Here is an 11,315-nt window from a genome sequence, read left to right on the forward strand (position 1 = left end):
AAAGGTTACTAGAGCTGTAACCTGGTACCTGTATGGGTCTGGGGAGGCACTGGGGCTAAAAGGGGGCTGTAGGTTTGAGAGTGTAGAAGGAACTCTATGTATGTGTGTGCATTTGGGGAGGTGTTAGAAGCCTTAATACCTCTGTATTTGGGAAGAAAAGAATGGGCCTCTGACATAAGGGATGTTCTGGGGACTATAAACTATAGGTGTTGAAAGGTATTAGGACTATAATTGTGTTTTTGGTGTTTGGAGAAGTGTTGCAGATAGGTGTGTAGGTGTGTGATTGTTGTTTGGGAGTGTTGGGGCTGTGTGTGTATGTGGGGGAGTTGGATGTTGGAGAGGCGTTTGAATATGGAGCGGTTGTGTATTTGAGGAGGTACTAGGGGATGTGTGTGTGAGTAGGGTGGTTGTGTCTGTAGCAGTGTTGGAGCTGTGTGTTTTAAGTGAAGTAGTTGTGTGCTTAGGAAGGTATTGGAGCTGTGAGTGTGTATGTGGGTGACTGTATAGAAAGAGGGCTTGGAGCTGTGTGTATATGGAGTGATTGTATAGAAGGAGGGGTTGGAGCTTTGAGTGTATATGTTGGTAGCTGTATAGAAGGAAGTGTTGGAGCTTTGAGTGTATATGTTGGTAGCTGTATAGAAGGAAGTGTTGGAGCTGTGACTGTGCACGTGGAGTGATTGTATATAAGGAAGTGTTGGAGCTGTGAGTGTGTATGTGGAGTGATTGTATATAAGGAGGGGTTGGAGCTGTAGTTGGGTCCCAGGGCTCAGAAAGATGGTGGGGCTGCAGAGTAGGAATGGGTACCCCTCTGAGGAGATGAAGAGCAGAGCCCAAGCCTTTGTTCAGGGGCCCAACTGGGGGCTGTCCACTGGAGCTCCTCTGCTGGGGTACCGGCACCCCCCCAGGCCCTGCGTGGGGGCAGCGAGACAGCCGGTCCATCTGTCTCAGCCTGTACCCAGGCCTGAGGAGCAGAGCCGCCTCCTCGTTCCCTGGGGGATGGCAGCGGATCCCAGCCCACCCATCTGCCTTCAGATGGTCGAGGCAGGAGCCTCCGTGAAGCTGCCTGGAGGGCATCACTGTGCTTGAAGAGGCACAGTCTGGGGTGGGGGTACTGCGCAGTAAACAGTCCTCATGGAGGAGGCTCCTTTGCAAACCACTGACGCCAGAAGAGAGGAAGAGGGAGGACAGGGACTGGTAGGTCTGTCCTTGTGCTTCTGTGTGGGTCAGTGCCCAACGGTGAGCCCTGAAGCCCCTGTCCATGTGTTCCTGCTGACAGCCTGTTCCAGCTGCACCCTAGCCTTGGAGAACACACCTCCAGCTCAGACAACAAGCTCTCAGACACCCGAGCACAGACCCTCACACATGCAGCTGCACCCTCATATATGCACACCCTACACGCTCATACACAAACACCCCATATACCTCTACACATGCACACAACTACACCTCACATGTGCACACTCACATGGAACTCACCCCCATGCCCTTATACCTTCCCATTTGTACACCTCATTATGCATACCCCTATTATGTATCCCCACTCTACAAAACCCTTGCACAGTCACACACACCCACCTCACACACCTGTTACATACACAGGTATCCACACATACATACCTGACAACTACCTATCACACATATTGTTCATACACCCAAACACTCCACATACCTTGGCCTCCCTGTCAACCCCTACCCTGTCTCACATGCTCTTAGTCTCTGCTAGACACACACCTTGACTTGTCATCCCTTATACCTGCATATACGTGCACATGCTTGCACACATGCACCCCCTCACCAACTCTCAGATAGCTCTTTCATACCACCCAGCCCACCAGGCCAGGCCCTCCCTGCATTTTCTCAGGAGGGCTGCCACCAGCTGAGAGGCCTACTGCCTCCCACCCTGCTAGCTGGGTGGGTGGCTGTGGGAATGGAGGGGGGAGTGAACCAACCCCACCTGTACTCCAGACACCACTGCTCTCTAGAACTCTGCTCTTTACTCCGAGAGAACCCTCTCTCTGCACTGGTGTGACCGCCACTTTTTGTGTGAGGGGGCGAGCATGTGTGACATGTCCATGACAGGGCCTGCTGCGTGTCGCCACCTGTATGAGTAAGGAAGTGTAGGTGCATGTTCACCAGTTATGTTTGTGAGAATCAAGATGAGTGTGAGGGTGGAGGTTTGTACGTACAAAGCGTGTGGCAGGGGCACGTGTAGACAGGTGTAAGTATGGGGAGACATACACCCGGTGAGTGTGACGGGCTATGTTCTGAGAGGCAAGAGGTAAGCACATCTGCACGTAGGGGTCAGGGCCAGAGAGTCACTCTCAGCAACTCCCTCCCCCTACGAACAGGAGAGCAGGGAGGAGGGGTCTCTGAGATGCCTCTCTCTCACTCTGACCTCTTTAGCAGCTGGAAACTGAGCCAAGGGTGGAAGGAATGGAGACTTGGCTGGCCTGGGGGTTTGGGGAGGGAAGCGGGAGAAAACACCTTCCAGATTCTCATCAACTCCCTGTTTGTGGTTTATAGCCTCAAATCTCTCCTCTCTCTCTTTCTGTCTGGGTTTCCCCCTTTCTTTATCTCTCCCTGTCTCTCAACATCTCATATCTCTCCTTCTCCCATCTCAGTCACCCTGTTTCTCTCCTTGGATCTCCCTGTCTCCAAGTCTCTGCCTCTCTGTTTCACCCTCCCCAGGCCCTTCCATGTTTCTGACTCCTCTCTCTGCCAGCACTTGTCTGTCCGTCTCTCCTTGTCCTAATCCATCTGTCTGTCTTTGTCTGCCTGTGTGTGGGTGTCTCTGTCCATCTGTTCTACTACCCATCTGTCTGGCTGTCTGTGTGAGTCCTTCTAAGGGTACTCACTCGCTCCCCAAGGCCTCCTCCCCTAGGTCAGCAAAGGCCTCTCCTGGCTCAGGAGGTGGGGAGGGGGTACAGAGCTGCAGCTTCTGGAAGCTTCAGTAGCAGCTGGGCTGAACTGGGAGTTCGGGGCCAGCCAGCTGCAGAAGCGGCCCCTCCCTTGGGCTCCCAGGCCAAGGACCCCAGAGCAGAGAGAGGAGAAAAAGCAGGGCCTCACTGCAGCTGAGTTTATACATGTGTTTGTGAAGTGGGGAGGCAGTGGCCTCACTTCACCATCCCCCCAAAGCCAGACCCTGCAGGAGAGGAATCTTCAGTGCCCACCTTCCTCATCCCCTCGCCAATGTAAGAGATGCCAGGATTCAGGAAAGAGAGCAGGGGAGAACAGGCCTTGGGGGAAGCAGGGGCTGGGAGCCACAGCTTCCTGTCAGCTGGCCTGGGGGGCCTCCTTCCCCTCCTTTCCAGGCAGTCCCTGGGGATCCCTCCAGCTCTGGTCCCAGCTCCAGGCACAAGGGGCTGCACAAGCAATTCCTACCAGCTCCCGTAGGAACATAGAGGGAATCACACTAGTGTCCCCCCAACAGTGGAGGCTGATTCTGGATATATGAGGACCCTGGACCCTGTCTAGGCACTGACTATCCTGAGAGACCTAGGTAGACCACCTACCATCGCCAGACAAGCACCTCACACACATACAGTGGGTCCCAACCTTCATTGCCCCTACCCCGCGCCAGCCCCCACTGTCATAACCTGCAACTCAGAGGGCTCAACAGGGAGCCCACCCCTCAGAGACCCACACCCCACCTTGCATTGGTGGCAGGCTCCCACAGTACCCCCAGCACCAAGTCAGCAGCTTGAAACTGCATCCCTCACCACCCTCCCAGGCTTCTCTGCACTCGCACTCCCTCTCCAAAAATAGCTCACAGTCCAAATCCCATAATGAGTTGGGAAACTGAGGCCCAAGAAGAAGGGATGGGAGGCCATGGTCATCCCTCCTGAGAGCATAGGGAGGGATAAGAGAGGAATGGGGAAAGAAAGGGACACTACGGGGGCAGAATCTGGCTCCTTCCTGACCTGCTATGGGCAAAGTCTACATTGGCTACACCCTCCACTAACGCTGGGCCAGGGCCAGGGGCTGGCTGTCTCCCTTCGAGCTCTCCTTGCCCCTGGCTGGGCCCCCTCCCTCCCTTCTCCCCCTTCTGAGCAGTCCTCCCTGCCCTCTCCCTCCTGCCTCTGGCGCTCTCATCCTCAGCTCTTGGAAGCCTGACTCACTGTTTCCCCTCCTCTCTCCCCTCCCTCCCTCTCTCCAGCAGTGGCGCCTCCCCCTCCCCTGGGGGGGCTCTGGCCACAAGGGTGCCTGCCTGCGCCTCTCCCCAGGCTCCGGCCCCCCTCCGCACCCAGGAGGCCCCCTGCAGCTGTTCCAATTCTCTAACTAAAGCAAGGTGTCACACAAGGAGCCCAGGTCCCAGGCCTGGCCCTGCCAAGAATCTGTGACCCTGGGCAAGAGGCTCCCCTCTCTAGACTTGGTTTCCTCCTCTGTCAAACCAGGAGGGGGAAGCCCAACTGGATGACCTCCCCACCCCCAGTCTCTGTGGACCCTAACGTTCCTGCTTGTATAGCCCAGGTGCCTCCCAAAGCAGGGAACCAACGACCTGTGGGGCGCTGTACCTGCCTCAGGCTCCGCCCCCAGGCCCCAAGAAGAGCTCCAGCCACTTGGGGAAGGCGGAGATGTGACACCGCCCTCAGGGGCAGAAGCAAAGCCAAAAGTCAAATGACCCCTGGAATCCCCCAGTCTCTCCCTTCTCTCTCCTCCTATGGGAGTCTTCCCCTCTCTCTCTTCCCACCTGTCCTCCTCCCTCTTCCCAGAGACATCTGCTTGTCTCTCCTCCAAAAACAAGCCCAGCATTTGATCTTGGGTGAAAGGCCCTCAGTGCCCGCTCTTGTTTCTAGCTGCAGCGGTGCCTGGGTAGGAAGTGGTATATGCTGGGTCTTCTTGCTCCCCGGACCCCACCTCCAGGGACTGTGATCCTGGCTCTTCTCCTTGCCTGTTTGCTTTCTCACCTCTCAACACTGACCTCTGTCTCCATCCTTCCCTCTCTCAACTGCGCATGTGGCAGCCTGAGTCTCTCTTCTCCCCACCCCCTATCTTCCCCCTGCTCTCTCCCTGGGGGAGCCCATCTGCTGGCATTAGCAACAATGTTACCCTTGCTCCCTCCTACTGGTCCCCAGCTCCACCCCATCCTGGCTTCCTGCTCCCCCTCTGTGTCCCACGAGGCCCAGGGGACCCAGAGACAGAGCTGGGCTCCATCCCATAACAGTGAGTTTGCTTGACCTCACCCCGCCAGACCAGAAGGGCCTGGGCATCTGGTACAGCAGGCACAGTACCCCCTGGGTCTTGGGTGGCTGGCATGAGATACAGAGCTCTGTATTTCCACCAAAAAAAACAAAAGATGAAGTTGGGGGGGGGGGCGGAGGCGGGGAGGGGCGGGGTTCCAAAACAGAGGAGAGGTAGGGGGAGCTCAGGTTTGCCTGGAGGAAGCCCCTGTCCAATGGGGAACCGAGGCACAGAGGAGGAAGTGGTTCAAAGTCAGTGCTCCAGGCTGATTGAAGAACAAGCAATGTCTCTCTGGAGCCCTTGCCAGTCCAGAACAGACCCCCCCAAACGTCTTCTGCCAGGGACAGTCTGCCCCTCAAGCCTCCAGCACACCCACAACAATCAGGTAGAGACCCCATCCCTTAATCTCCTTTAGAATCCATGTCCAATCTCCCTTCAGTACACCCCCACTTAGCTCAGCAAGGGGTTCCAGAATCCTCCTTGCCAAGATCAAATCACACAGAGTGGGGGGAATAAAGCTCCCCAGCTCCCAAGCCCCTTCACCAAAGGCCCCATCAGAGGCTGGGGGGTCATGCAAAACAATCCTGAGATCCTCACACACCAAAACTGAAGAGCTAAGCTGTCCATCCAGAGCACCTGAGGGTGTTGGGGGCTCTCTGCCCCCACGACCTTACTCCAGACCCCCCAGCCCAGTAACCATAATAAACAGCAAGCTCTTTTTCTTTATGACACCAAATTTCTCCAAGCCCAACAGCTCCTTCCATCACTACCTCAGCAATAGATCACATTAAAAACTCACAGAGGGCAACTTAAACACATCACATTTGTTTCTCTCTATATTATTTCAAAAGTAACGGCATTAAAAATGGATTTTACTACAGAAAATAAATATCGGCACGTGGGCCGGGAGCCCAGGCTGGGGGGTGGGAGCCCACCAGAGGAATGTCCCTGAGGGTTTGGGCACAGCTTAAGCACTAACCAGGGAGGTGGCTGAGGGGACAGCTACACCCTGGGGCGTGGGGGGATGCCTGGGGAGGGGGGCAATACCTGTCCACCTGGGCGCCTGCCCCAGTGCCAGACCACAAGAGAGAAAGGAGTCACTGGTTTAGATTGGTGCCCACTGCTCCCCCAAAGTTCATGCCCTCGCTGGTCTTTGCAACCTCTGGAGGGTGGGAGCTCTGGGGCGAGAAGTTCACCAGTCCCTGGAGGTTACTCCAACTATTGACACAGCAGGAGAAAAAAAATGAATTCAACTTACTATCCAGTTTGATTTTCCATTACTATAAAAATAAATATACATCTGCTCAAAGGAAAGAGATGGCAAGCAGCATATACATGCCACCTGGGGAGTCCCTCCACAGCTTACCACCACAACCCAGCCGGGCACCCTCCAGCCAGGAGACGCTGATGGGGGGGGGCGGGGGCGGGCAGACTGGTGTTCTTTCCCTCATAGCCCCAGCTCACTCTGCCACAGACACTGGGCCACAGAGAACAGGAACAAGCCAACAATAGAAACACCCCAAATGCTCCTGGCAGGACTCTGCCCAGGCCTGGGCACATGCTCCTGCCCTGCCAGCAGCAGCAGCAGCAGCGGACAAAATGTGGCCACCCTGACCCGGAGGCAAAGCTTGTCCTCACACCCTGAGCTCTGCCCAGGGAGCTGGGGCCAAGTCCCGCCTGACACCAACTGGTCCGGCGGGAAACGCCTGCCCAGCCAGACGGGCACAGGCCCCCCAAAGGTCCCTCCTCATGCTTAGGGACCCAGACTGGTGCAGCATGGCCCTGCCTCCCAGAGTGACGCCTGGGCCCAAATTCAGCTGGCCCTGCCAGTCAGGCACTGGTGCAGAACCGAGGGCACCAGGCTTAGCCCCTCCCAGCCCAGCTCCAGGGCCCCCAAGCTGGGAAGGAGGGCAGACTCCCCACCCCTCCACATCTGGCCCTGGCCCCCAGGGTCTGCGGTAGAAAATTCCCGCCCCCGCTTCTCTCTCTCTCTCCTCCCTCTCCATGCCCGCTGCCCGCCTCAGGGACAGCCCCAGCTCCCGCCTCCGGCCAGCAAGGCCCACATCCTTCCTCCTTCAGCTGGCCCCTATGCCTGGCAGAAGGCTGAGGGGTCAGGCTGCTGGGAGCCCCCCCAGCTCCCGTCAGTCCTCATCCTCAGCCCTAAAACTCTGGGTTGCTGTCCCTTTTCCTGTCGAACAGGAAACAAGGTTATTTCCTAGACTCAGAGCCAGCCCCCTGCCCCTCTGGCTCTGCCGGGGGACCGGACCCAGCAGGGGAAGGCGGACCCAGGAGGGGAAGGCGTCCTCAGCCAGAAAGCCAGGGATTCGGCAATTCACCCCCAGCTCTGGACCCAAGGGGCTGACAGCTGTCGCTCAGCACCCTCACCCCCTGGGGAAGCAGGGGTCGATTCAATCAGAGCCCTAGAGGAAACGCATTGATAAGGCAATTATTTATTTATTTATGCAAAAGTGAGCCGACTTTGTTCGCCAGGTAACCGGGCACGCGGCCCAACCCCTCCGGCCCTGGCCGCCCCCAAATCCCTCCTCCGCCCCACACCCCCTACGGGTCATTAGGTCCCCGCCCCTCAACTCCCTGAGCACCAGCGGAACCTTGGGATTTGGGGGTTGGAGGGGAGGGGCTCCTCCCTCCGCAATCTCCCCTCTCCCCAGCGCCGATCCTAAAATCCAGCCTTGTTCTCCGCTCCCACGGTCCCCCCTTCATCCCCCCCCCACATTCCCAGCAAGCTGGAGAGCAAATTGCAGTTTTAAATCCAAAGGCGGAGGGAGGGGGAAGGAGGAGGGGGCGCGCGGCAGCGCTGGGCGCGCACCTCGCCCCCGAGCCTGGGGAGCCGCGGGGCGGCCAGGAAACCCGAGAACCCCCCCTCTCTGCCCCCCCTCCCCGACCGCCTCCCCCTCCCCCTCCCCGGCGCTGCCTGCCAGGCTTCGAGCCGAGCCCAGCCGAGCCGCGGGCCCCGGCGGAAACAAAGACCGATCGCACCGCGGGCACCGCAGCCACCGGGTCCGGTGGGCCGGACCGGGGGGCGCGGAGGGGGCGCGGGACCCCCCTGGTGCGCTGCACAAAAGAGCCCGGCCGCTCCGTCCGCAGCGGGGGCTAGTGGGGAGGAGTCACCACTCACCGGAGTGCTGGGCTGCCGGCTCCGTGGGTCCGAGCCAGGCGAGGGGCTTTGGGGGGCGTCTGTCTTCCAGCGGCGGCAGCGACGCGGGCGCTCGGCTGCTGGGGAGAGCAGTCGCGGAGGAGCCCTGAGCCGCCCGCCGTCGCTGACAGCATGGCTCGCGCTTGGGCTCACATTCTCCGCCGCTAACTCCGCTGGACACGGCCCCCGGCTCCCGCGGCGCCCCCCCACCTCGATCACTCCTTCGCTCTCTCTGCGCCCCCCGTCTCCCCCCACCGCGCACACACTCTCCCAGCCCTGGACACCCCCGCCCCCACCCCCCTAATTGCAAACCTGGGAGGGAACGCGCCCCGCGTAGTCCTCCTCCTGCTCCTCCTCCGCCCTCCTCCCTCCCGCTCTCCGGCTGTCTGTCTGTCTTTCCGACTGTCTCTATCTCGCGCTCTCTCTGCCTTTCTCTGCTCTCCAAGCTGGGTGGGAAAAGGAAATGAGGACAGAAAGCAGACGCTGGCTTTGGGTGGTGGTAGCTGGATTCCCTCTCCCTCCCTCCTCCTCCTCCCCTCCCTCCTCCTGCCTTCTGCTCTCTCGGCTGCGAGCGGGGCTGAGCGCAGCCTGGCGGGTGGCTCGCTCTGCCCGCCCGCCCGCCCGCCTGTCTGTCTGTCTGGTCTGCCTCGCTCGCTCGCTCGCTCCCTCCCTCCGTCTCTCGCCCTCGCCCTGCCTGCCTGCCTGCCTCTCTCCGTCTCCGTCGCCGCCGCCGCTGCCTCTGCGAGCTCGCCTTACCTTCGCGGCTCACCATCCGGAACCCCAGGGGGGAGCGCGCGCGCGGCTCGCCGGGACTTGTAGTCTCCGCCCCGCCGCTCAGCGCGCGAGGCGGGCGGGGCGGCGTGAGCAGCTCCGACGGCGCGGCCGGGCGCCGGCAGGGACCCAGCGCTCCCGGGGACCCTCTGGGGAGCCGCGCCCTAGTCTACACAGGGGCACCGATCCTCCCCACGGATTGGGAATGTTCCCCAGGTTCCAAGTCTCCTGCGGGGGCTCTGGCTCCAACGCAGGTTGCGGGCGGGAGCGAAGGGGCGGGGTCTGAGAATGGAATGGGAATCAAGTGCGGAATAGGGGAATTAGCCGAAAGGGCTGCGACTTTCTGCGGCGCCCCAATTAAGTCGGAGAGGAAGAGGAGAGAGCGGAGGGCACGCTCTCTGAATTTGGGGATGTTCACCCTTTCTGAAAAGGTTTCCTATTGAGTAAAACGTGAGGGTTTATGGCGGGAGGGCTTCTCGGGAAACCTCAAAGCCCGAGCCAGCGCTCCCTCCCCACTCAGTGACCTTCCTCTTGATCTCTGAGCTCAGGGGTTTAACCCCTCCAACGACTAGTTTTCCTAGAAGTCCAAGGGCGGCGAGGGCGCAAAAGCCCTGGCTAATTCACAGTAGCTCCCTTCCCGAATTCAACTGACCATTTACATTGTATCAGAAAGCGGGATTAGGATTCACAGTTCAGATTCCCCGCTGCGGCCGGGGGCTGGGCTCAGCACTTTCACCTACCTCCTCTTCAGGTCACATCTGTTATCCAGCCCCTGGCTCCGGGCACCCTGCCTGGCCTACCCTACAGCTGGAAATGTGCGCTGCGGAGAGCCTGGTTACCATGGGGAGGAGGCAGGACAGCCCGGGAAGGAGAACTTGCGGCGGCTGCCATTTACCCGGCACTGCAGCGCTTTTGAGTTCTGACAGCCCGGTGACAGGATACTGCTATTATCATTTCCATTTTAGAGATGAAGGCATATGAGGCCCAGGTCCCCCGTTTAGAAAGTGGCGGAGCTAGTGGTATTTGAACCCTGGTCTGGCTGATTCCAAAAGCCCACGTGCTTAAACCCTGGGCTACATACACAAGGTCGGGAGTTGTGACTCCCCAGGTCTCTGAGTCTGACCTTCTCTTCCTGCATCTGTGTGTCCTTCCTTGGCACTTCAATTCCGCAAATGTTAGCTGAGATATGCAGGCTCGCAGGGGACACAGAGATGAATAATGCATGGTTGCTGTCCTGTCCTCAGTGTCTACCAACACCAGCCCTGACTGGTCCTGCGGGGGGTCCCACCTCATCTCGTGTCTGACATTCCTCTTGCCCCATGTCTGCTGGCTTTGTCGTCTTGCCCCTTGTCTGAAGTTCCTCTGGCAGTGCCTTTGTTCTTGGTCCACCTGTTTCTGACTCCTTTGGCCCTGCAAGTTGAAGGCCAGCCTGTGACAATGGCATGTAGTGACATTTTGCCAACTGCAGCTCCCTGTCACCGCCTTCACCATACCTCCAATTCTCCTGAGCTCCTGAGTCTTACCTTCCTCTAGGACAATCTGGACTCCCAAACTGGATGAAAGAAGGAGTCTAGGGGGCACTCTCTATTGCCTTTCTGGGGAAGGGGCTGTAGCAATGGTAGGGAGCTAGGCTCTAACAGTACACCTATTGATTTGGCATGACATTGTGGGGCTAGCATGGCCAGCTGGAGAGGCCCCCATTTGCAGACAAGATGGGCTTTGGGTTCAAAGATGTATTCTTTGAACGGGAAGCATTATATGGTCAGATATTAATGAAAGCAGTAGTTAAAGCCATCAGAAGCCCTTTGCAGCTCCAAAGACTGAATCTGAAGTCATCATGAGTAGATGAGGCTCTGGCATCTCGCCCTAGCTAGTTCCACACGTGAGGTGAGAGACTTTAGCATTGGGGTGGGGGGGGGTGGGGGGGTGGGAGAGGTACAGGTTGCACCTTCTTTTGCCCTCCTCCTACACACACCCCTTTACCCATTAGGCTCTGCCCCAGGGCATTTGGGGAGGGAGTTGGGTGGCATAATCTAGGATGGCCATTGGGATTAGGGGAGCCCCAAGCAGGTTGGGGTACCCCAAGTAGGGGAGCTGGAAAGGCATGAGGAAGGGGAAGATTAAGTGAGGAGGTGAAGAGGGAGAGGTTAGTAGTAGGTTTCAGCTGGATGAGTGAGGGGAGAATAGAAGTAAAGTGAGGTTCTCCAAA

At 58.3% G+C, this 11,315-nt stretch overlaps 1 protein-coding gene across 6 annotated transcripts in view; it reads right to left on the reverse strand.

Moving 5' to 3' along the window:
* The window catches only part of AHDC1 (AT-hook DNA binding motif containing 1), a 68,366-nt gene extending 59,468 nt beyond the window's left edge, over window positions 1–8,898 (reverse strand). For 5 of the 6 annotated variants that reach the window (XR_010321333.1, XM_064281560.1, XM_064281556.1 and 2 more), the window contains exons 1-2: window positions 8,648–8,898; window positions 8,318–8,415 (exon numbers count right to left, since the gene is read on the reverse strand). The gene's annotated coding sequence lies outside the window, so the exon portion shown is untranslated. The remainder of the gene's footprint in view (window positions 1–8,317; window positions 8,416–8,647) is intronic. The other variant, XM_064281557.1, reaches the window with a different exon arrangement.
* Window positions 8,899–11,315: the final 2,417 nt, after the last annotated feature.

The sequence above is a fragment of the Loxodonta africana genome, chromosome 3 (assembly GCF_030014295.1).
Source record: "Loxodonta africana isolate mLoxAfr1 chromosome 3, mLoxAfr1.hap2, whole genome shotgun sequence".
Classification (NCBI taxonomy): Eukaryota; Metazoa; Chordata; class Mammalia; order Proboscidea; family Elephantidae; genus Loxodonta; species Loxodonta africana.